The sequence below is a fragment of the Lepidochelys kempii genome, chromosome 4 (genome assembly GCF_965140265.1).
Source record: "Lepidochelys kempii isolate rLepKem1 chromosome 4, rLepKem1.hap2, whole genome shotgun sequence".
In the NCBI taxonomy this organism is placed as follows: domain Eukaryota; kingdom Metazoa; phylum Chordata; order Testudines; family Cheloniidae; genus Lepidochelys; species Lepidochelys kempii.
Window position 1 is genome coordinate 33489397 of NC_133259.1, and position 27120 is coordinate 33516516.

The following is a 27120-nucleotide window of genomic DNA, read 5'->3' on the forward strand; positions in this document are numbered from 1 at the left end:
TTACTACAGATTACAAATCTGTTACAAATCACAGATTTACCAATAATTTCCATTGTACTTGCAATAAATATATTATTTATGGTTTTAGATTTTTGATCCATTGGTATTTGTCCTATATTACAGACCATTTTGGTCAGTACTATGCAAAACACCCGCAATATCATTTCCACTTCCTGTAAGAAATAAAATTTTATACCATCTTGTTGTTAATTAAGGGCCAGATTCTGCTACTCTTACTTAACATTGACTAGTAACTTACATGGTTAGTAGCACCATTGAAATGAGGGTGGCAGAATCTGGGTCTAAGCAATTTGGGATCCAGTATTGTCTGCACAGTACATGTTTCTTAGTTCACCCCACAAAACTGTAGAAACTACTATCACGGATACCTGTGAGTTATGCAACAGTGAGAGAATTGGTGCACACTTGGTACACCAAACATCTAGGTGTCTAATACGCACTACCAAAAATTATTGAAAACCTGTTATACTGTGGGCTTTTAAACAACATTTACTATTATTTTGGGATCCCTATAGGTAAAAGCAAACTACAAATTGTGCACTTACATTCTGAATATGTATTTAGCTTCTGTCTACCATCCATTTCCATACCTTTAGATGCTTAAGGTTTCAAACATTAGCTTTCCTTAGTATACATACAGTACATAGCGGCACCCCTTAATGTTGGTATATATTTAAATAAATAAAATGGGGGCCTTGATGTGGTTCAAAGGGAATGGAAACTTCTACTGTGTCCATTGACAAGCTTCCCCACAGCATGGAAAAAGGCCCCAGCAGCCGTGGCCAACAGAGCTGGCTCCTCTGCTTCCCTCCTCACAGGCCATGTTGTAGGGACATGTCAGGAGATGTGTCAGGGCAGGGAGAGGGAGTGGTTGGAGCAGGACGTGCTCTGGCTGTCCTCAGCAACAATACCCAGCTGTCATCTCTAACATGCACTGGGACTGAGACTGGGCAGTCTTAGGGAGCTGTATCTGGCTCCTTGACAGAGCCCTGGCACCTCTCATATACACACATACATTTCACTGTACCCAATGTAAGATGAGTGCAATACAGAATCTGGCTCTGTAAAGCTAAATTATCAATTATTTCAGGTTATCTGGTGTGAATTGTCAAAACTATTAAATAAAAACATGCCAGTTATTTGTACAAAAATACGGCTTTTGCATTGGGAAAAAAATCATGGAAACACTTAAGGTCATTAATTTTCCCATGATGTTTGACTGAGCATGTGATCTTTTGGCCAGGAAAATTCTTGAAGTTCTGTAGTTAGTAACACTTCTCCAAGAGACTGTCATAATCTTACTTTAGACACTGAGTCACAGATGTTTACTAAATCATCATCACACACTCTGGTTTCTAAGAATTACACAGGAATGGGTTCACTTAGACTCATTTTTTGAATGGCCTTTTCTGATAGCAGACACCCCGTATATAAATCCCCCCATGCATTTTCCTTCAGTTTGTTCAAATTATAATGCTTGATTAATTGATTCCACTGAAGAGAATGCACCAAGTGACGTTCATATGGAAAGAATAAGCAGCTGGACACATGTTCACTTTCCCTCACAGCCTTGTTAGTTAATTTTGGCATATGATTTCACACAAACTTCAGCACCAAAGTGTAATCACAACCGTATCTTGCTGAATATAGATAATACTCTCATAGTTGATGCAGGTGTGAAATAAATGTAATTTGGTGCCAAATTCTTGTCCCAGTGAAGTATGTAAGAGCTTTACCTTTGACTTCAGTGGGACCAGGATTTAGCCATAGTGATGCCCTCTTTAAAAGTACAGACTTTTCTTGCTTAGTTCCAATGGAACTCAGCAGGGTGGTTTTCATAATGCACATCAGATATGTATTTTTATTCCTGCAGACTTAAAAAAAAGAAAAATAAACAGATTAAGATTGAGGAAAGTTTGTTGGCTGATGTTCTGAATCACTCATTTTGAATATAATTTGACTGAAAACTGTGGTTTGTGCTTTTTAAAGGAAATTATGTCACTAAGATTCAAGAGGCTAGTTGTATACTGCTAACAGATTTTCTTTTTTTTTTTAAGTCCCAAACTGAAAGAAGGCAAAGCCCATAGTACTTTCATACTAGTTTCCTGTTTTCCATTTCTTCTGTAGGAGGTAGACCCTCCTTCCCTCTCTTTTTTAGTTTTCTCAGAAGACTGGTAATGGTATATCATATTCTCTACATCACAAGTTAGAGTTCAATCCATGCCATTAGTCACTGAAAATCACTTGCCTCTGCTTCAGAAAAGGATTAGACATTGATATGAATAATAATATCTTCATTTATGGTAGCTGGGAGAAGAATGTATATGTGATAACCCACATGCTTCAGGACATAAGCTAACCCCTAAGTACAGGGGCAAAGAAGACTTTTTTCCATATTATTGCATAACTATCTACTATGTGGTTTTAACCATTCTTCTGAAGCACATGATACTGCTACTCTGAGACAGAATATTGGACTAGATGGACAATTGGTCATTCCTATGAAGACAGGTTGGTGACTTGAGGAAAGTGCAGGTCTAATTCCTAATGGACAGGGAACAACCTTATTTAAATCAGAATCACACCAGTAATTAGCAAATGCATCTGAGAAGCTAAAAAGACCATACACTTAATGTACCCTCACATGCCTTACAAGTGATTCTTGCAGGGCAGCATAGAGAAGTGGGCACTGCTTCTACCCTGCTAGAACTCTTCTATCTAGAACTCTTTCACTCTCTAGAACTGTCAGTCACCTTTCAGGAGCACTAACACCCATTTTTACCTCAGATCTCAATATCTGCTTTCTATACGCTGTGTTAGAGAGCCTATGTTGTACTGAATAAGTACTGTAGACAGTTTATCCCTGTGCACATGGCATTTAAGAGTCAAGACTCATGTTCAGAAATTAAATGCGGTGAGTGAATTTTGCTGGATCATATTTTGTAAGGACTATATTAGCTGGAATTTACCTTGATCTTGACTGAAGGAGAGGACATCTATTTCTGTATTTTTCTGACACCCCTCCCACCACCCCACAAAAAAAAGGAAATCACATTAATTATAACATGATTTTGTATGTCAAGGAAAGGTTCCATTAAAAAAGAGTTTCTCTTAAAAGAACCCATAAAAGTATTACAAAATGTTTCAACTCAAGCTAGATCTCTATTACTGGAGTGGAGAGTCGCATTACAGCTTAAATGGTACCTATTTGAAAGAGAACTCCCCTTTCTATTTTGTGTTCACAATTTACTACATTGACTATATTGTTCTGAAAGATGCAAAACCCTGGACAGAGTAATTTTGATTTTGAAATAACAGGAATATGAAGGATTACACTTAACAAGTTTTCCCTGTTAGCGTTTGAGACTCAAATGAAAAAAAAATTCTCCCTTTTCCCTTTAAATAATTCTTTCTGTGCTTGTAAAATGGCAAGGAAAATACAGTAAAACCAAGGGAGAACTAACATTAAGAACGTTCATCTATATTGCACACACACTCCCACACACGCGCGCACACACACACATATATGCAAAAGCCCATCTTCAATTTCATCATGGTCAACGTTACAAAAACACAGGCCAGAGCTACATCAACACCACAACAGTTCATTGATGCAGATTATGTCCTTAACAATTCAGCCTGAACTTGGGTTAGTGGGGAGCCATACTGGGTAATTCCAGCTCTTTCATTAACAGCAGAAGTGTGTAAGCTGCACTGTCACTTAGAATGGCACAGACCGCTCCCATCAGTGCACCTGACCAGCTGTGCAGATTGATATGGAAGGGAAGCAAGGTCCTTGTCCACCTTCTCCTTGCTCTGTTTGTGATGTTTTACGCCCCAGGGAGAAGAATTTTTAACTGTTTTATGCATAGCTAGTACAAAGGAACCACAAAGCATAAGCCCCACTTCTAAAAAAGAACCCTGGCTCAGCCTGTTTGTGAGTGGCTTGGGGTGGTAAGAGGCATTGTCAGGATGTTCCTACACTACTATTATTCCATTGCTGCCACAATGTTCATAGAGACCTTGGAAGCCTGGGTGCAAGTTGGATGAGCCTTCGGGGCTGCTTTAACCCAAAGCCAGCCTGTATTATAAATAAAGTTAAAGACATTAGGAATCCAGTGATTGATGTAGCATTTTGGTGTATTATATTCAATTTGATTCATAAATTAAATTCCCAAAGTCATCTGAATTGTTTTCTTTAAAACACATCAGCATTTAAGATCAACCTATTAGAAGTCTGCACTGGGTTTAGGTTGTCAGTTGCATTTAGTATGAAATGGAATGTTGTATGAGACCTGGCAACCAAATAATGAAGGTATTGCCAACCTGGTAAGTTTGATACAAGATATCTGATCTTTTTATTAAGTGTTAGAAAAGAGACAGCAAACTTCAAACAGAGCATATTGCTAGTCCTTGTGTGTGTCAGATCAAAAATACAGAAAGTTATAGGTCTCAGAATATAAATAACATCTTTTAAAATTATTTAACAAAAAAAGAAGGATGGCTAAAATAATTTGTGCAAATTGCTTGACAGTATATTTTCTTTTAGGAAAATCTGGGAATAAAAGCAACATTTATGTAAACTAAGCAGATGTTTATGATTAGTTCTTAGTTAACATCGCCCAGCTGGCTAAGGACGATTTTATGGAAGGGAGAGCATTGCAGAATGCCACATGTTTATATAAATCATGAATATGGCAGTCATGATACTGGGGCAAAAGTGCTACATTTCCCATTGTAGGTAACCTCTTCAAATCACACCATATAACACTAGAATAGACTTTACTCCCCAACACAGTATCTGTTTCCAGTTTCCTGCAATGAGTTGATGTGTATCATTATGCATAAACCAGTATTCTTTGGCTTAAATGTTTCAATGTAATATATACCACTATATATAATGCAAATGTCCATTATGGTACTTTGTGCTAGAATCAGTAGGTACTGAAATATTAGATGCATGTCTTTGTAATTGTATTTGATAAAAATATATTCCTTTGAAAGCTATAGATTTATTGATATGCTGATTTAAATATAATTTGCTGCGGGTAACCAGTAATTTTAGTAATATAATATTTCTTCTAAATTCATCCATTAATTCAACAGTTGCATTCTGAGTCTGTCATTTTATAATTATATTCTTCATTTCTGAATTAACATATTGAAACATACCTTTACAACTAGAATATTTTGCATCTGATTTTATGAGCTTGTTCCTAACCTCAGGTAGTGTACCTAGCGTGAAAAATCGTTTTCCATGCTTGTGCTCACATGTTCAGTGATGTGTTTTTCAAGACACCTAGCCCTCCTGTTGCAGGTTACAGATTGAGGGCAAAATTTTCTCCTCTGGTCTGCACTGCAGGATCGCAGTTGCATATTACACACTTGGGCACTCACTTTGCAAACATTTATGCGCATGCTTAACTTGACTCACATGAGTAGTCACCCTAAACAATAGAACGTATATGCACAAGCATGGAAAATGTCTTCAGGATAAGGCTTTTTTCCTTGCATAGAAGTCCCCTAGACATCAATTAGAAATCGGTGAACATAAGGAATGCAGAATACACAATACAGGTCTGCCTTATATATCAAAATAGGAAAAAATACACCCTATATTCCTATATCAAAATAGGAAAAAATACACCCTATATTCTTAGAAGATTGTAAGTTCACTGCCTATGGTGCTATGAAACAAAAACAATATTTTAAATACCAAGGCTGAGGGTTGGAAGACTAGGTAACAATGTTTTTAAAATGTGGGACAAGATGCAAAATGTATCTTTCCCATTGTGCTCATTTGTGTCCTTAAAATAGGTATTTTCATGCTTGATGGTCAATTGCATGTACAATTAACTGATATGCACATGCAAACAACCATTTTTGTATACATTGCATCTGCCTTTCAAAATTCTAGCCATAAGGCTTTGAAGTTATGACACAGGACATTTTGAAGGCTTTTATATGAAATATGTTTGTTCATAGTGTATAGTAAACCTTAAATCCAAAAATGGTGCAGTGCCTTGGGGACACTGCATATTCATGTCTTTGTGGCACGCTTGTTTGTTTGTTGGGTTTTTTACATTTAATTGTTACTTTTAAAAATGATTAAAAATCAATAACATTTGCATCTAAATATGTGGGAATAAAACCCAATCCAATGCCCACTGAAGTCTTACAATTGACTTCAGTTGGTACCCGATCTTGTCCGTAGTATTTTGGTTCTGTTCCTTGCTCAGCCCCTGACTCACAGTTTTACTTTGAGCAAGTCACTAACCTCCCCATGCCTCAGTTTGCACATCTGTAAAATGAGGATAATAGTATTTCTTTACAAAGCTGTTTGGGATACTATGATGAAAGTAACTGGAAACATGCAAAGTATTGTTAGGGGTGTGCAGAAAGAAGAGAGGAAAAGGGGGATCTTTATCTTGTTGTCTGAAGTGAAGGTTTTTACAATTCCTAGTGTTGTTTTTTCTATATTTTTCTTAAGATTTGCATTGGTCTCTTTCAAGTAAAGCTGAGGAAAATTTTCATTAGCTAATTTAAATCAAGACTCTAATTTTTCCCATGACAAATACAGTTGTGATTGTCACTTTTGTAATACATTCATTTGGGTTGTGAGGTATCTTTCCAAGGACTTTGTATGAGACACATTTATGTAGGAGATATTAAATGTGGAAGTTTATTGGATTACAATTTAAATAAAATGCTTCAAGCAGATTTTGGGGGGATTTTTAAATAGCAAAAAGCAAAAAGAAAGAAAAAAAAACTTGCTTTTTCCTTTATCGAAAGCTGAGCTTTTTTTTTCCAGTAGTTTGTTATTCATTCCCCAGATTTCATGCACACAGAAGCACTCCAAAATGTTCTGGTTTATGAACTTGGACACCAGATGTGCTGCAAAATAGTTTAGAAAATTAAGAAAATTCCAGAGAAATGAAGACACCAAGCACCTCTTTCTGCTTCTCAAAATCTCACAGTATGCAATACATGAGTGAGCAGCTTTGTACATAGCGGAGTATGAACAAACCAGGTAGGGAGCCATGGACAAAGAAATCACCCTGTTAGAGCTCAGTACTGTGTCCATAGCTACACCCATACTCTGAGTAAACTACTCCAGTTTAAAAAGCTACTGCTACTTTCTGAATTACTGCTAGGCACAGTATAGTATTTCATTAGTGTGATCATTGTCTAAAGAGCTGTTCCTGTTCAAAGGTATTTCACAGTATTTCTGCCACCAGAGAAAGGTATCATCTAAAACAGGGGACTTAGAGCAAATAGCATCTGAGTTTCTGAAATGGACACAGACTTTGTGGTATTTTGCCAATCATGTTTCCTCTAAGCCTTAGTTTTCCCATATATAAAATGGGGATGATACTTACCTACCTCATGTATACGTAGCAAGGATTAACTAGTCATTGTTGTAAAGGATAAGTCAAAGCTGAGAAACAGGGACATGCTGGCTTTTGTGCATATGAAGTTAGGAAAAAGAATAACAGATATGGAACAAAATGTCCAACTTTGTATAAAGAAGAATATTTTTTTCTTTCTTCTTTGCTTTTTTGTTTTAGCAATTTCAAAAAAATTGCTTGAAGTGTTTTATCTGGCTCATAATCCACTAACATCCACAATTAATATTTTGTATATAAATGTGCCTCACATTAAGGCACTGGAAAGCTATGATCATTGTATGTCATCCAGCATTCAGGGCCTCTCTCCTGTACTCAGATCACAAGCGACACTCCCATTGAAACGAAAAATATTTTTCCAGCTCTGCAATTCTATAGTGATGGTGTCTGGACTCTGGAAATAGACTAAGAAATGTTGGTGTGTTTCTGTTACAAAAAGTTTTCTTTGAGAGTGTGTGTGGAAATGAGACTTGTGAAAGGCATTTTGACCTTTCAATCTCCCTGTGTTTAGCCAGTGTGTGTCAAAAACGTCCTATAAAAATTATCTTTTAAAAAAGTTGATATGAATAACAGATACTGTCTGTTTTGTGGAGGAGGGAAGCGTGAGTGTACAGTACTATGATTCTACTCTGCACTGCTGAACCAAGAGTTGAACATCAGAACTACCATATCTGATCAGAACAGTGATCCTTCATGCTAAATAATATAGTGCAAAGTAACGGTATTATGAAAATATAAAAACATATAAGTGGTAGAGAATAAAAAGAATGAGACTGATCTATATTCTTATCAAGTGAAGTGCATAATAATATGACACTCAGTACTAAAATACTACTGGACTAGACCTTGTCTAGCAGGTAACAATAAGTGAACTCCAGCCTTCCCACTGTGCATTCACAGAAGATGTTTGTTGTTCTGCTAAAGAGTCAGCACATCATAGTTTATTAATTTAACTGGGGTAAATACACCCTTCCCTTCAAACACAGCACTGCACTGGTTTATAGTAAAAGTTAAACAAGTTTATTAACAAAAGAGCAGGGATTAAGTGATACCAAGAAAAAGAGATAAAGGTAGAGATGGGTACAAGCAAATAAAAGTGAAAACACATCTCAAAGGCTAAAACTTAATCTAGCAAGATAGAAGGCTTGGCTACACTTGCAAGTTAGAGCCCATTAAATCAGCCCTGGGTGCTCCAACTTCTGAGGTGTCCACACTGGCAAGGCACGTAGAGCGCCCGGATTCTGTGGCTGGAGCGCCCCGGGTAATCCACCTCCACGAGAAGCATAGAGCTTGCTGCGCCCCAGTTGGAGTCCCGCAGTGCCAGTGTGGAGGCCCTGGTCTATTAATGCACTCTGATCGGCTTCCAAGAAGTGTCCCACAATGCCTGTTCTAGCCATTCTGGTCATCACTTTGAACTCTACTGCCTTGCCCTCAGGTGACCAACTGTCAGACCCACCCTTTAAGTTCTCTGGGAATTTTGAAAGTCCCCTTCCTGTTTGTTCAGCTAGGCATGGAGTGCTCTCAGCACATCTTTCCAGATGACCATGCCTCCATGTCCCAGGCGATCCCCAGTATGGAGCAATGGTGAGGTGCTGGATCTCATCAGTGTTTGTGGGGAGGAAGCTGTCCAGTCCCAGCTGCACTCCAGCCATAGGAATTACGATACCTATGGGCAGATATCAAGGGCCATGATGGAAAGGGGCCATGACTGGGATGCACTGCAGTGCAGGGTTAAAGTGAGGGAACTGTGGAATGCCTACCACAAAGCGCAGGAGGCAAACCGCCACTCCGGTGCTGCCCCCATGACCTGCTGGTGCTACAAAGAGCTGGAAAAGATACTTGAGAGCGACCCCACCTCCACTCCGAAGACCAACATGGACACTTCAGAGCCCATGGCAGCCCAGGTGCAACAAGGCAAGAGGAGGAAAGCGGGAATGAGGATGCTGAGGAGGAGGGAAGCCCAGAGCCAGAGGATGGCATGGCATCCCTAGATGCATGCAGCCAGGAGCTGTTTTCAAGCCAGGAGAAAGGTAACCAGTTGCAGTGGGTGGTGCTTGGGGAAGAACAAACAGCAGAGGAGGTGCCAGGTAAGCAGCTTTTATTTTGGAAAGGGAGTTGTTCAGTGCAGTCTGTTGGGGCGAGGAGGGTTGCAGAAAGAAGGGTTAGGGCTGTGTGCATGCATAGATGTGGAATAGGGCATTGATATGCTGTCTCACATTGCAGTAATCAGCCTCAGTGATCTCTTCAAAGGTCTCATGCAGAAGCTGGGCAATCCACTTGCGTAGGTTCCTTGGCACAGCTACTGTGCTCCTTGTCTCAGTAAGGCTAACATATCAGCACAACTGTGCCATGAGAGGTGGGGGGACCACTGCTGCATACAGGCAAACCGCATAAGGGCCAGGTTGGAAGCTGCAATGTTGCAGAAGACTCTCCCTTGCTTCCCAGGTCACCCTCAACAGCAAGATCTTCCAGGACAAGCCCATCCCATGGAAAAGGTAGGGACAGTGTTGAGGCCTCCTGCAGCTGTTGGCTCTCCCCAAGGCACAGAACCCCAGAGCACAGTGCGGCCCTGGAACAATCAGTCCCCCCTGCCCTTGTGGTTACTCACCATTTTGGGGCTCTTGTGGGTTATGTGCACTCACCTTGGCACAGGCAGTTTGTGCTATTGTGTGCACTGTGCTTGTCTATAAGTTCGGCTGAATCATTGCTCTGCCTAGTGTTAACAATGCTGCCTCTGTTAAATGTTTGGCTTTACAGATGCAACCTTGAAAGCCCAGCTATGCTTGTTATCAACAGCTGAAAGGCTGCAAAGACTCAGGAAGTGGCCATGAAGAAGCAAGGAGGACCTTCTGTGTGAAGTCATGCAGCAGACGCTTACTGAAAATAAAAAAATACAGGAGTGGTAGGAGACCGAAAGGAGGGTCAACCAGGAGAATGCGTATCGCTGGCAACAAACCACGGAGTGGTTCCTAAGCATAATGGAGTGCCAAGTGGACTCAATGCAGGCACTCATAGCATACAGAGCAGATCCGTGCCCCCTCTCCCCCGCAGCCCTTGTCCCAAAACTCTTTCCCTTGTGGTCCCATGTCACCGCCAACCCACTTTCTCCATCTGGTTTCTTATTGACACCAGCTGCCTCCAACACCTTTAGCATCATTGCCCAGCCTTGCAAATTATGGCCCTTACCCACTGCACTCAACCCCCATCACCATGCAGTTTAGCCAGCCTGAAGTGCACCACCCATTTTGCGGCACGAGTATGATAACAGGACATACACAAATCTGTGATTGTTCCGTTCCCCACCCCACCCCCTTCCCTCCTCCCACACAGCACAGATGTGTTGTGCCATGTGTGTTTCTCCAGCAGTTGTGTTTCTTTTCAATAAATGATTTTTTTGGTTTTGGAAACATTCTTTATTGCATTAAGTAAAAGATAGGATAGCCCAGGAAAGCAACAGGCACTGCTAGTCAATACCTACTAGCACTGGAACCACTGCACTTCACTCCTGTGCAGGGCACCAAACATTACTGGTGACTTTCAGCATCAAATTGCTCCCTCAAGGTATCCCTAATCCTTATGGCCCCACACTGGAACCCTTTAATAGCCTTGGTCTCTGGCTGTTCAAATCAGCCTCCAGGCATTCAACCTCAGCGGTCCATGCCTGAGTGAAGCTTTCATCCTTCCTTTCACAAAAGTTATGGAGGGTACAGCATGCGTCTATAACCGTAGGGATGTTGTCATTGGCCAGGTCAAGCTTCCCATACAGACAGCACCAGCGGCCCTTTAAACAGCCAAAAGCACAATCAGCAGTCATTCTGCACTGACTCAGCCTGTTGTTGAACTGCTCCTTGCTGCCATCAAGGCTCCCTGTGTATGGTTTTGTGAGCCATGGCATTAAAGGGTATGCAGGGTCTCCAAGGATCACAATGGGCATTTCAACTTCTCCTATGGTGATCTTCTGGTCTGGGAAGAAAGTCCCGGCATTCATCTTTCCAGACCACCCTGTGTTAATGTCCGTGAAATGCCCACGGTGATCCACAAGCGGCTGGAGAACCATCGAGAAATACCCCTTCCAATTTTTGTACTCGGAGGCTAGGTGGTCTGGTGCCAGAATTGGAATCTGCAATCTATCTCCCCTCCACAGTTTGGAAAACCCACTTGTGCAAAGCCATCCACAATGTCATGCGCGTTGCCCAGAGTCACGGTTCTTCTGAGCAGGATGCAATTGATGGCCCTGCACACTTGCATCAACACGATTCCAACAGTAGACTTGACCACTCCGAACTGGTTAACGACCGATCAGTAGCTGTCTGGAGTAGCCAGCTTCCAGATTGCAATCGCCACACACTTCTCCACTGGCAGGGCAGCTCTCAATCTTGTGTCCTTGCACCGCAGGGTGGGGGCGAGCTCAGCACACAGTCCCATGAAAGTGGCTTTCCTCATCTGAAAGTTCTGCAGTCACTGCTCATCATCCCAGACTTGCATGGCAATGTGATCCCACCACTCAGTGCTTGTTTCTCGAGCCCAAAAGCTGCGTTCTATGATGGTGAGCATATCCGTGAATGCCACAAGCAATCTCATATCGTATGCATTATCCATGTTGACATCATCATCAGACTCCTCACTGTCACTTTGTAGCTTAAGGAGTAACTTGACTGCAAGTTGTGATGTGCTGGCGAGACCCATCAACATATTCCTCAGCAGTTCAGGATCCATTCCCGCAGACGGAAAGGGAAAACAGAGCATGCAGTACAAAGACCATTGAAAGATGGCGCCAAAGGTGGACGGAAGCACGTGTATTGCTGGGATACTAACCGATGCATCACGGGGCATTGGGGCAGGACCCAGGGTGCCCCGTGCCCCCCTTCTCCTTCTCACAAGCCTCAGCACCAGAATGGGAAGAGGTGCTCTGTGGGATAGCTGCCCATAATGCACCACTCCAAATACCGCTGTAAGTGCCGCAAATGTGGCCATGCCATAGCGCTTGCAGCTGACAGTGTGAACACACAGCAGTGCTTTCCCTGCTGCTGTCTCCAAGGGCTGGTTTAACTCCTGACGCTCAATATCTGCAAGTGTAGCCATAGACAGAGTCTTTGTCAAGATGGTTTATTTTACCCAGTCTCCTTTCCATCTTTTTACTGGCCAGCCAGGCCACGGCCCATCACACTGATCAAATCACTTGGTTTCTTTGTCTCCTGAGATGAAGGATAAAGATGAACTCTCTCATTGTTCTTTTCCCAAAGGGACAGTCTTTGTTTTGTAAGTCAGGAAGGCCGCCTGGGGATTCAGTTTCTCCTGTGTCTCTCTAGAGTGTAGAAGCCAAATTAATTTTCTGTTTCTTGAGTTCAGTATCTGGCTAGCCCCCACCAGTTTAGCTTGATGGATTTGTTTACTGCTAATGTGTAAATACAGGTAAACACACATTCCTTTGTCTAGGGCAAGCTTGTTTATTACCTTTACTTAGGCTAGTTGTCCGGTCTTAAACATGTTCTAATAACATCATAGAGAAGAAATTCGTAATTTTATATAGAACATTAACACGTGCATATTACACTGGTTAATAATACTATTATATTATTAGTTTTCATATACCTCACAAATCATATTTTGTACAAATAGTGCAGTATTATGTAGGGTGTGAATACAGGGATGTCTAAGGTCACAAGTAGTCTGTACTCTGTGAGCAACTGCAGTGACTTCAGTGGGACTACTGGAGGAGCAAGGTACTTGAGAATTTTTACAATTAAACCACAAACAGAAATTAATAGTAGCCAAGTATGAATCAGCATCTCAGTATATTGTGTAAGTGTCACATCTTTGTATGACAGCTCTAAATATCAGGTTATGAAGTAATGGATTTATTGTCTGGTCTGAAGAAACACATAATTTATTGGTATGCTCTTTTTTTCTGAACTAAGTAAAAACCGATAGCACATTACTTCTGCCAAGTTGCTCAGTTTTATAGAAGAACTATAGTAAATTAAACTAGCTATTATAAAACACTCAAAACATCTGGATAAAAAATAACTTTTGGTAAGTGCATAGTTATGGGATTAAAGAATTAATATATCATGGTGGAAAAACTGGTTAAACCAGAGAGGACAACATTTGCCTCTGAAACTTTTCAATCAGAAATCAAGGTCAGAAAGAAAACTCTTATATGATTAAACCACATAATCAACAAACAAATCAAGAATAAAATCCATGACCAAGCCATAGAGATGAAAAAGCTTAACCTTAGCAAAAGAGGCTCTGTCTTAGGCTTTAATACCAGCTGCCAAACCCTCTGTCTCATCGGCCAAGCACATCAGAAGTCCATGATGCACTTGTACCTAGGTTATTCTCTCTCCCTCCTCCTCCTCCTCCACCCCCCTTTTTTTGAACTTTGATGTGATATTTGAAAAATAAATTTGCGAAGGTAACTCCAACAGCGAGGAAAGATGGAATGCCAAAGATCTGAGGAGATGATCTTGATTATTGCAGGCATTGTGCATCCACAGTCTTCTGATCTGCTTTGCATTGGTCTATAATCTTGTTCCTCCCTGGTTTCTCACTGCAGAATCAAGATCACTCCCACTTGGTGTTTAGGCTTATACCAAATCTGCTTCCTGAAGTAGGAATATGTTTTGGGAATTTTGTCCCAGCTAAGACACTACTCAACAGCCAAAAAGAGGAATCTTTTCCCAAATTTGCCCCCAATGCTCTCCCATTCTCAGCAGCCCATTAACTTTGTCAGCGTGCAGAGAACAGGATTTGGCCGCTTATGAACAAATATTCTTAGTGGAGGCAGTTAAAAAAACCTACAAGGACCTTTGTTCATTCCACAAATTAATTTTCCACTTGTACAAATGCATTTGCTTTAAGTACCACCAAGCCTAAATACTTAGTCAGTGAAAAATATGTATCCAGCTATCAAAGTTAAAAAAGTGAAATTTAAAGGCATTTTTATGACTTTTTTGTGTATGGCTGTAAAAAAGCAAAATATTTCCCAAAGTTCAAAAGTTTATGTACTTAAAATTTTCTGTGTTAATTTCCCTTATAAAAAGGGATAAGGACAAAGTGACCCTTTTTGTCTATTGGGTAAAAGGATCATTAGATTCAGTCTGATTTCTACCAGATGTTATTTGTTGTTGTTTTTCTGCTTACCCAGATAGCTTGATGCCTCTTCCATGAAAATCCAGGAACATTTTGCTATTGACTTCAGTGGAAGCATGATTGGGCACTTTCTTATCAATGCAATCTTCATTCAGTCAGAAAAAAATGTACGAAATGCTTAGTTTCTGGTGGAAATATAACCCTTTAAATATGTTTCAGAACTGAACATAAATTTTAATCACAGACAGTGTTTGGTCTATGATGTTCTACGGGTGGAATTTAAATCATTGAGGGGACTCAGCAGCTTTGTGTTTTGAACAGTTAATTGTTTTCTAAATTTGGACGTTCACTTTATTTGTCTGATCAGCTTTTAGCACTTCTGCCCAGAGGGACCAGAGGTGCTGGTCCAATCAGAAAAATAATAAAAACTAAAGTAAAATAAATGTACTATCATCCCAATTCTATCATGTCAGAAACCACTATTGCCAGCTGTTATTTTAGCCGCATCTTTAAATGAAGGTTCCAGGCAGGAGGCATCTGCTTCATTGTCCCTATTTAGATCACAGTCCACTAGGGGAATTGATGTTCCGCCAACAAATTTACAAGGAGCTCCCACCAAATTTTTACCACTTAGCCTTTGATGCTCTGCATGTTTGCTGCAGGAAACGGTGAAGAACTTGAGGAACCTATTCTACTAGTTTCCCATTGAAACACAAACATTTTCTCTTAACCATAAGCAAGAAGAGAGACAGCCTTTCGCTGGGCAAACAGCCTTTTATGAAGAGAACCTGCTAGAACATCTAAATATTTCTCAGAATATACTCAGTGGTGAGCTGGAGCTGGTTCGCACTGGTTCGCTGTAACTGGTTGTTAAATTTAGAAGTCTTTTTAGAACCGGTTGTCCCACCTTTAGAACCAGTTGTCCCACGGGACAACCGATTCTAAAAGGGTTTCTAAATTTAACAACTGGCCAAAAGTGGTGCCTTAGGCGCCGACTCTATAGGTGCTCCGGGGCTGGAGCACCCAGGGGGAAAATTTGGTGGGTGCAGAGCACCCACCGGCAGCTCCCCGCCCAGCTCCAGCTTACCTCACCTCCACTCCACCTCCTCCCCTGAATGTACCACCCGGCTCTGCTTCTCTGGCCCCACCTGCCACTGGTTTCCCACGAATCAGCTGTTCACGCGGGAGGCCTGGGAGGGCTGAGAAGCAAGCGGCAGCTTTGCGCTCAGGCCCAGCGTGGTGGAGGTGAGCTGGGGTGGGGGGGCATGAGGAGGGCCACCTGCGCTGCAGCAGGTAACCCGGGGGGCACTCAGGGGAACTGCTCCCTGCCTCAGCTCGCCTCCGCCTCCCTGGGGTGGAGAAGCAGAGCAGGGCGGCACGTTCAGGGGAGGAGGTGGAGCAGAGGTGAGCTGGGCCGGGCGCAGGGCGGGGAGCTGCCAGTGGGTGCTCTGAACCCACCAAATTTTCCCCGTGGGTGCTCCAGCCCTGGAGCACCCACAGAGTCGGTGCCTAAGGTGCCACTTTTGATGTGATCAGTGGGGGGAGCAGCTGCTCCCCCTGCTCCCCTCCCTAGCTACGCTACCCTGCCCCTAGGAGCCAGAGGAACTTGCCAGATGCTTCCTGGGAACCTCCCCAGGTAAACAACACTGGGACTCCCCACCTCGCCCCCTGGCAGGTCCCTCTATCTCTTAAGGCGGGGCGGGGTGAGCACTCAGTACAGTGGCCCATGAGACCCTCCTGCCCAGTTCTGGGGGCAGTCAGGGGACAGGGGAGGGGGATGGATGGGGCAGGGGTCCTGGGGGGGCACCAAGGAACTCGTGGGGTTGGATGGGGCAGGAGTCCCAGGGGCCGGGGGTCGGCCATGACCCCCTCATGGGGTGAGGAGGGAACCAGTTGTTAAGATTTTGGCAGCTAATCACTGAATATACTGCATATAGAACAATATAGGACAGAGTTAAATCTGCGTCATTTGAAACAATGTGGGTGAGAAGGAGGGGAGGAGAAGATTTTTAAGGAGACATCTCAAAGGCAAACCTTTTTCTGCTGAATTATTTTAGGGACTCCCTCCAGAATATTACTGAGCACCAACAGAACTTCAAAGGGACAGCCACACATCGCTGAATAGCTTGGCAGCCACAGCAGAAGACTAATGGGCACTTTAAATATGCCCTTAACTGATTAACAGATTCACATCTAAGGAGAGTTTTGATGGCCCCTACCTACAATTTTTACTTAAATATGGCACAGATTAGAAAATTATCCTATTTTTTTTCAAGAATATTTGACTGTTCATTCCAATCTGATTGATTCATTCATCTTCTATCTCTGCCTTTGCTATACGGATCAGAGCTGGAGGAGGAGGAGAAGTGCCTATCAGCTCCTTCTCACTGATACAGTCCTGAGGGTTGAGTTACTAGGTCTTTTTTCCCAACTTCGGAACAAAGGGAGATAATAGAAGAAAGATCTGTCTGCTTTCTCTTCTACTCCTGAAACAGATGTTCCCAGCCTTTGTGCAAAAACACCGAGCATTTTGTCTTTTTTCCTTTTCTTAGACAAGAGCCTAGCTCCCCTCCCAACTTATCTGAAGCAATTTTCTGAAGGAGTAAGTTCTGATTGCCTTTTATCCTCATCCCTCTTCTCTTGGGTCTTCAGAGGCAGCTGGCTGGCTTTATTGCACCATCTCTAGCCTTTGTAGGAGGTCCCCCAAGCCCTGGTATCTTTAGATGACAATGAACTATATGGCTTGAGACCCAGACCTTGTCCTGCATCAGTGGATTTGGAAATTATGCTTTTCCCATTATATGGAGCTAGTGAAAAACCTCAGACTGTTTTGCCAGAGAGATCTTCTCACATAGGACTGGAAAATTTTCCTTGGTTGGTAACTTCTGGAGCATCTTTCAGGCCCCAGAGTGTTTAAAAGTCCAGCATATCATCTTCAACATGATTTCCACAGCTGCTACTGCAGGACTGGGGGGAATCTATTCTTCTGGTTTTGGGTTTTATTTTTAAATAAATCTGCAATGGGAATATATCTGAATGGTGAGGAGAGGAAATTAAATGTCAAGAAATCAAGGGTTTGCAAAATCAGGGTTTCCTTTTTAAAACAGATGAAAATCTCTCTTCAAGGGGGTCCTGGGAAGATTTTTTAACATTAAAAAGCATGGAAGATTAACTCACATTGTGCTTGCTGCTAGCCTTGTCTGTTCCTAAGCAAAATACTGGAGTACTTCAATTACAGTGACAGCAGTGCATAGTGCAAACAAAGGTAATGGGAATGATTCAGCAGCTAATTGAGCATGGACGTTTCCAAGCAAGGAACTCCTCGCAAAATTCAAGAACGTGTCTCTAAACCAGGAAATTGTATAACTCTAGGCTGCCGGTTACAAGTTTTCCAAATGTAGGGTTATGTTCTAAAGATATCTAGGCAATGAAAACAACATTTTAATACTGTTAAATATGAGGAACATGCATTTGTACAGCAAGAGTTACACAGGGGAATTATATCATACATGAAAAAATCAGCTGGGTTAGCAGCAGAGGAGCTCTGGCTTTTTTGCATGTGACTGGAAAACAATATTCTTCAGCCTCTCACAAAACACAAAACATGGGAGACTTCAATCACCCTGATATCTGCTGGGAGAGCAATACAGCGGTGCACAGACAATCCAGGAAGATTTTGGAAAGTGTAGGGGACAATTTCCTGGTGCAAGTGCTGGAGGAACCAACTAGGGGCGGAGCTCTTGGCTTGACCTGCTGTTCACAAACCAGGAAGAATTAGTAGGGGAAGCAAAAGTGGATGGGAACCTGGGAGGCAGTGACCATGAGATGGTCGAGTTCAGGATCCTGACACAGGGAAGAAAGGAAGGCAGCAGAATATGGACCCCGGACTTCAGAAAAGCAGATTTTGACAACCTCAGGGAACTGATGGGCAGGATCCCCTGCGAGAATAACCTGAGGGGGAAAGGAGTCCAGGAGAGCTGGCTGTATTTTAAAGAATCCTTATTGAGGTTACAGGGACAAACCATCCTGATGTGTAGAAAGAATAGTAAATATGGCAGGTGACCAGCTTGGCTGAACAGTGAAATCCTTGCTGATCTTAAACACAAAAAAGAAGCTTACAAGAAGTGGAAGATCGGACAAATGACCAGGAAAGAGGATAAAAATATTGCTTGGGCATGCAGGAGTGAAATCAGGAAGGCCAAATCACACCTGGAGTTGCAGCTAGCAAGAGATGTTAAGAGTAACAAGAAGGGTTTCTTCAGGTATGTTAGCAACAAGAAGAAAGTCAAGGAAAGGTTGGGCCCCTTACTGAATGAGGGAGGCAACCTAGTGACAGAGGATGTGGAAAAAGCTAATGTACTCAATGCTTTTTTTGCCTCTGTCTTCACCAACAACCTCAGCTCCCAGACTACTGCACTGGGCAGCACAGCATGGGGAGGAGGTGACCAGCCCTCTGTGGAGAAAGAAGTGGTTCGGGACTATTTAGAAAAGCTGGACAAGCACAAGTCCATGGGTCCAGATGCACTGCATCCGAGAGTGCTAAAGGAGTTGGTGGATGTGATTACAGAGCCATTGGCCATTATCTTTGAAAACTCATGGCGATCAGGGAAGTCCCGGACGACTGGAAAAAGGCTAATGTAGTGCCCATCTTTAAAAAAGGGAAGAAGGAGGATCCTGGGAAGTACAAGCCAGTCAGCCTCACCTCAGTCCCTGGAAAAATCATGGAGCAGGTCCTCAAGGAATCAATTCTGAAGCACTTAGAGGAGAGGAAAGTGATCAGGAACAGTCAGCATGGATTCACCAAGGGCAAGTCATGCCTGACTAATCTAATTGCCTTCTATGACAAGATAACTGGCTCTGCGGATGAGGGGAAAGCAGTGGACGTGTTGTTCCTTGACTTCAGCAAAGCTTTTGACATGGTCTCCCACAGTATTCTTGCCAGCAAGTTAAAGAAGTATGGGCTGGATGAATGGACTATAAGGTGGATAGAAAGCTGGCTAGATTGTCGGGCTCAACGGGTAGTGATCAATGGCTCCATGTCTAGTTGGCCGCTGGTATCAAGTGGAGTGCCCCAAGGGTCGGTCCTTGGGCCAGTTTTGTTCAATATCTTCATAAATGATCTGGAGGATGGTGTGGATTGCACCCTCAGCAAGTTTGCAGATGACACTAAACTGGGAGGAGAGGTAGATATGCTGGAAGGTAGGGATAGGATACACAGGGACCTAGACAAATTAGAGGATTGGGCCAAAAGAAATCTGATGAGGTTCAACAAGGACAAGTGCAGAGTCCTGCACTTAGGAAGAATCCCATTCACCGCTACAGACTAGGGACCGAATGGCTCGGCAGCAGTTCTACAGAAAAGGACCTAGGTGTTATAGTGGACAAGAAGCTGGATATGAGTCAACAGTGTGCCCTTGTTGCCAAGAAGGCCAATGGCATTTTGGGATGTGTAAGTAGGGGCATTTCCAGCAGATCGAGGGACGTGATCATTCCCCTCTATTCGACATTGGTGAGGCCTCATCTGGACTACTGTGTCCAGGTTTGGGCCCCACACTACAAGAAGAATATAGAAAAATTGAAGAGTCCAGCGGAGGGCAACAAAAATGATTAGGGGACTGGAACACATGACTTATGAGGAGAGGCTGAGTGAACTGGGATTGTTTAGTCTGCAGAAGAGGAGAATGAGGCGGGATTTGATACTTTCAACTACCTGAAAGGGGGTTCCAAAGAGGATGGATCTAGACTGTTCTCCATGGTAGCAGATGACAGAACAAGGAGTAATGGTCTCAAGTTGCAGTGGGGGAGATGTAGGTTGGATATTAGGAAAAACTTTTTCACTAGGAGGGTGGTGAAACATTGGAATGCATTACCTAGGGAGGTGGTGGAATCTCCTTCCTTAGAAGTTTTAAGGTCAGGCTTGACAAAGCCCTGGCTGGGATGATTTAGTTGGGGATTGGTCCTGCTTTGAGCAGGGGGTTGGACTAGATGACCTCCTGAGGTCCCTTCCGACCCTGATATTCTTTGATTCTAAGATAAGTGATTCCTGTCCACAGCAATCACATCCTTATGCCCAGGGCGAGCCTTACAAGTGGGTGAAATGGGCGACTGCCCAAGGCGCTGTGGTCGGGGGGGTGCCATGGCCAAGAGGCTGCAGAAGGCCCTGTGCCCACCCTGGAGGCAGGGGGATGGGATAGAGGGGGCTGCAAGGTGGAAACCAGGCATTTCCTACCCATCCCCTCTCCACCCTCCTGGCAGCATGATACCTGCAATGTCACCACCACTCCACTTGCTGCTGGTCTGCCTGCTGAGCGACCGCCCACTGCTTGGGGAGCAGTACTTAAAGGGCACCAAAGATAGCTTGCTCAGGTCACTATTTTCCCTAAGGCTGGCCCTGCCAGGGCCAGTGCTGAGATTTTGGAGAGAGTCACTAAAATGGTTCTGTGAGGGACCCCCATATTTATCTCTGTAGTTATATATAATAAAACAAGGGGCATCTTTGTGACCACTCTGTACCTCCTAATGAAGAGATGGATTCCAGCTGCTTGTGCTGGGCTCCATGGATATTTGCTAATATTTTAGGTGACAATGTTTCAAAAATGTCAGAGTGGAGTGGAGGCTACCTGAGGGTTTTATGTCCATTCTAGTCAGTATCAGCATTTGTATAAAAATGTTTTACAAACAATAGCTACTTAATTCCCACAATACCTTTGCAATGTGGGCAGGTATTGTTATCCCCATTTTACAGATGGGGCAATAGAGGCAGAAAAGTTAAGCTTCTGTGCACACACTTTATAGTGACCTAAAGCTACACCACCCAAGTGAAGCTCCAGAAGGCACAATCACTTCCCCAGTCCCCAAGCACTGAGGTATGCATGGGGATCCTGATTTTGGGGAGTGGAGCCTGCTCCCCTTAGCATGGCTGGTCAGTTCCATGGGCTGCTGCAGAGGTGTGGGGAGGGGGAGAGCCATTAGCCTGCCTCCTCTTATCCCTCTCTGCCCCTTGGAGGTGACTTATGTGTTGTGGGGTGCTAAAAGGGAGCAGCGCCTGACCTCCTCCATGCACAGGAACTGCTATTATACCTGCTTCTTGTGCAACGGGAGTATGAGGACAGGAGTTTGGAGGTGGTTGGTGCAGTTGCAAAAAGTCCTGAAACAAGGAGATAGGGGTATGGATGAGCGATTTGGTCATTGAGACAGAAAGAAAGAGGTGGATTTTAGGACTGTTTTAGAAGAAGTAGCAACAGGACATAGCCATAGTTTGTCTGTGGGGAAGAAGGACAGAGAGGAGAAGTCAAAGATGACCTCAGTGGAGCAAGAAGAATGGTGAATCTGTGAACTATAATAGAGAATGGCAGTGCTGGAGAGGGCTTGCATGGAAAGTGCTGAACTTGGTTTTGGCCATGTTGAGCTAACAGTCAGCCTCTCATTCATGAAGCTGTACCACTTCCGACCAGAAGCCACGCTGTCTGCTAGTCAAAGGACTTAGCTCAGATGCAAGCAGTCAGCTGGGAGCCAGCGTTGTCTTTGTACCATCATTGGCAGGCAGCCTAGGCAGTATGAATTACTCTTAATCGATAGGGGGGAAACAGTGATTAAAAATGAACCCTACTAATCAGCTAGCATTTTATAGACTATCACACCAAATAGGGCTAAAACTACACTTGTGTGTACCATGAAAGATGAACATATCCCTTGTAGATAGAAGAACCCCAAATCAGAAGCATAGCCTGTAGGCTAGAGCTATACTGGCCTCTCTAGCCACTTCTGGCTTAGTTAGTAAACTGTATGGGCTTGGGAGAGTAACTGATGTGCATTAAAAGGAATTTCTCTGATCTGATGGACTCCCTAAATTCCATAATTTTCATTTTATTTTCCTTGAGAGCAAGTTACGAGCTTTAGTGATACGTTAAATTTTCTGCTTCCAGTTTTGGATAGGAGAACAGAAAGAAAGAACTTGCATAAAACAAGCCACACACCATCTAATTTCCCCCCCATCTAATTGTCCCAATCCAGTGCTTAATATGTGAGCACAAATACCAACCCTCGCCCCACATACCCTTACCTACCTAACCACTTCTTTGTCCTAAATCCTATCTGAGCCACCATCCACCCTGACCTTTCCCAACCTTTTCTGCATCAGATATGCTCCATTCATTCCTCTGGAATTACACAATTCACTTCCTCCTCTTGGCAAGAAAATCACAGACAGTAAGAGTCACTTGTATGCTAGAAGTAGACCACAAACACAGATCAGAGCAAGATTCTTTATAATCTTTTTTTTTCCATTTGGAGGGTTAGGTGAGTGACTAAGAGGCACTTCATCCAAAGTGCTCATTTTCCTTTTGGAATGCAATAAGCTAGAGTCCCCTTTCCCCCCGGGTGAGGACTTTAGAAACTAATTTAAAAATAAATAGATTTATAATGAGCATTAAAATCCTTTCCAGCTACTGTGCCAATAATTTTATGTTCATTATATTATGCTTCTCTGTATTTGACATCAGTAGTAATGCTTAAGTCATACCATAAATTAGATACAGAGGGAATGGGCCAGACTCACTAAAGCTGGCATGGGAAGATGTAAATTACACCTCTCTAAAACTAGTGAGCAAAACAGGAGTGAAGTGGTATTTTCCCCAAGGGAGGACAAGCTGTTTACATTACCACTTTCCCTCAGGTCATTTGCTGGGAGGAGGGGGCAGGGGTGCAATCTCTTTAACTCCTGGTCCAGATGCAGCTCCATATGAGATGCTGCAAGAAGATGCTGAATCAGCACACTCCTCAGCTATGCAACCCATACCGCCTTCCTCTATATGTTAGGCAATATTGACCCTATACTATACCCTTTGGCACAAGGGATGAGGTGGCTGCTTTGTACTACCACAGCTTCCATATGTTAAAGAAGGCCTGGGAGTCAGGACTCTTGGCTCCTATTCTCACCTCTACTACGGATTCACTGTGTTCTCTTCTATAAGGCAGTTTATCTGTGCAAAGTGTGCATGATCGTTTGGGTGATCTGAGGCTTAATTCTAATTGTTTCTAAGTCACTTGGCGATCCTAAATAGTGCTATATAAATGGAAACTATAATGATTATCATGCTGGTTTTTCAAAGGAATAATTTTACAAATACTCTTTATATGTTTTTTATGTCAATGGATGAATTATTTTAAGTGCATCCAACCTACTAACTCAAAGGCCACATTGACCCTTGGATAGACTCATATAAATAGGAATTGTGCTTGCAGATCCAGGGCAGCAGTATATGGGTTTAAGAGCATTTCCAATCATACCAAAGATCTAATGAATTTACAATCTTACCGATGTATTCTGTGTGATAATCTGGATACCCATAACTTCTCCAATAACAAAAAAAAAAAAAAAGTAATAAGGCAAAGGGCTGTGGTGTTCAATTCTGGGTACTTCACTTCCTGAAAGAAGATGACAAATTGTATGAACTTTTAGAGGAGGAGCAAAAGGCTGGAAGGACTATTATATGATGTAGATGAAAAGAAATAAACATGTATGAAAAAGCCAAACAACCACCAAACTTAATTGTAACTTCCTTCATGAAGCTGCAAGTTGTGAATACCAACAAGAGAGAGGAATTTTTAGGGTGGTTCAAGGAGGTGTAGCTCAGAGAAATGGTAAGAACTTAAGCAACATTAAATATTAGGTTGACTAGCAGGAGAAATGTACTGTTTGTGAGATCTACTGATAAATCTGATTAACCAAAGTCCAAGTTAACCTATTATGTCTCTGGGGCTCCAGGCCTGTAGAACTCCGGTGCAGTTCCTCTTCTGTAAAGCTGAGGAGCTATACAAGTCTGAAGCTTCTGATTATGTGAGCCTTCTGATTCTTCAAATGTCTCTAATGTCCCCTGCGGTATCTGGATATTTGAGGTTCATTTGTGTTAGGCTGTGGAACATTCACCCAAGAGAAGTGGTGGAAGCCCTATTTGTTGAATCATTTACAACTAGACTGGACAAAATACTATAAGAAACAATCTTACACTGGCATGAAGATGCGCTAGTTGGCCTAGTGTGTCTTTTTCCACCTATAGTTTCTATAGTTTGTTTTCCCCAATAAAATAGATTTGTGTTTCCAGACTACCCAAATTATTGGTTGTGAAAGGGAAATCAGTATACCAATGAAGGTGAGCAGGGAGTTGAGAGTTTAATTGCTTAGAATCAGAAAGGTGAGTACAGTTCTCGGTGGGGCTTCAAGTCAAACTTTTTATCTATCATAAAAAGACCTAATGGGCATCATCTTGAACCTGGCTTTTATTATGGCTATTGGCACCTGACAGAGGGGTTACAGAAGGACTGATTCATGTGCAGCATCCATCAAGTAACTCTTTATGTCAAGGCCTTGAAGAACCTACACTAATGAAATCCTTTTATAACTAACAAAAATATCTCAGAGAAAGATGCCAGCTCACTGTCAGATTAAATAGCCAGATACTTACTTGTAAGTATGCATGTGGGGGGGGGGGAAACAGTTCTCCATAATGTGTATTACAAGAGACTGTAGTAAACAAAATGCATGGATTATCTTGGCTTTGGTGTAAAGAGCAAATTACCATAGTAGCAAAAGTGAATAGGCATACACATATATATTATTCCATCTTTCATTTATAATAATTCCTTTCATCTTTAAGGTTCCCAAAGCAGCTTACAAAACCAAGATCAAATTTAGAAAAGAGCAGATTTTGGTTCTTCAGATAGAGGGATCACTTCGCACCATGCTAGCCTTATCCTCACTTCCACAGTGGGAGGAAATGAACAATTCGTGTATGTAATGTCAATAAGTGTCCTTATTTTTATTTACAATTATAAAAATGCACTTAATTCTTGTTCTTCCACTAGAGATCTGTACCAAAATTGCACTGAATGATCACCAAGAAAAGCACATTTTCACTGATGCAGATCCTGTCTTTGATGGATTGATGTCACGATGTACTTAAATATAAAAGTTCTTGAATGTTTTTTAATGTTCTCTAGAGGTTATTTCAAGCTTTAGAGTTAGATATATGACACTCACTATTTTCTGAGCTTTATCTACTGCAGTTTTAGACAAATTAGGGTATCAATGTTAAGTTTGTTTTAAGATCCTTGATCAAATATCCCAAAGTAATAAAAGCATATAATATTTTTCTACTTTGCGCTCCGTCTAATAATGTCTTTTAAAACTCTAGTAGTTGTCCACATTTAAATTTTGGGAGGGAAGGAGAGGGGAATGAATTTTCATGTGCACTATTTTAGTTAGCTCTGAAGTGGCAGAATGAAAAGCTGAATGGATTGTCATAAACCAGGCAGAGCATTAAATGCTACAGAGCAAGCTTCTCCTCACAGCACTGTTAGAGCACCTCAATTTCCATTAATGCAACAACCTCCCTGCTATCCTGGGCCCAGACCAGGCACTGCCATGCCACATTCACCAAATTGGGACAGATAATTTGGTGGCTTAATATGATGTGGACAAACATCCACAGGGGACTTGACTGACATACCACAATCATTTCATTTGTGACCTAAACCATTAAAGCCACACTTGAACCTCGGGGGTGAAATCCTGGCCCCACTGAAGTCAATGAGAGTTTAGCCATTGACTTCAATAGGACCAGGATTTCACCCCAGGTCTTCAGATGTGAAAGGTTAATGCATTAACCCACTATAGCATTTAGCTCCCCAGTCTTGGTACCTATTTCAATATACTTTAGTGCTAGTCTGTAAATATGACATTCAGAGGTAGTTCCCAAGAGAACTGGACACATCAGAAATTGTGCTGTCCTGAATAATGCATAGCACAAGGATTTGAGAGACTGACAAAGGGTGATCTTGTTTATCCAGAACTTCTGCTTCATATAATATTCTAGGAATTGTAAACCTATAGAGCCTTTAGGAATTTCTGTATGTGTATCTTATTATTATTTGTGTTACAATTGCATCTAGAGTCCCCAGCTGATACTGTGGTCCCATTGTGCTAGTCACTCTACAAACATATAGAGTCCCTTCCCACAAGAACGTACATTCTTTAGGGTATGTCTACACTACGAAATTAGGTTGAATTTATAGAAGTCAATTTTTAGAAACTGATTTTATACAGTCGATTGTGTATGTCCACACTAAGCGCATTAAGTCGGAGGAGTGCGTCCTCACTACTGTGGCTAGCATCGACTTACAGAGTGGTGCACTGTGGGTAGCTATCCCACAGTTCCTGCAGTCTCCGCTGCCCATTGGAATTCTGGGTTAAGCTCCCAGTGCCTGATGGGGCAAAAACATTGTCACGGGTGGTTTTGGGTACATGTTGTCAGGCCCCCCCCCTCCCTTCCTCCCTCTGTGAAAGCAATGGCAGACAATCGTTTTGAACCTTTTTTCCTGGGTTACCCGTGCAGATGCCATACCACAGCAAGCATGGAGCCCGCTCAGCTCAGCATCACTGTACATCTCCTGGATGTTGCTGGCAGACACGGTACTGCATTGCTACACAGCAGCAGCTCCTTGCCTTTGTGGCAGATGATGCAGTAGGACTGATAGCCAACATACATCTCTGGGGTGCTCTTGGCAGACCTCGGTGAGGTCTATCAGGAGCGCCTGGACA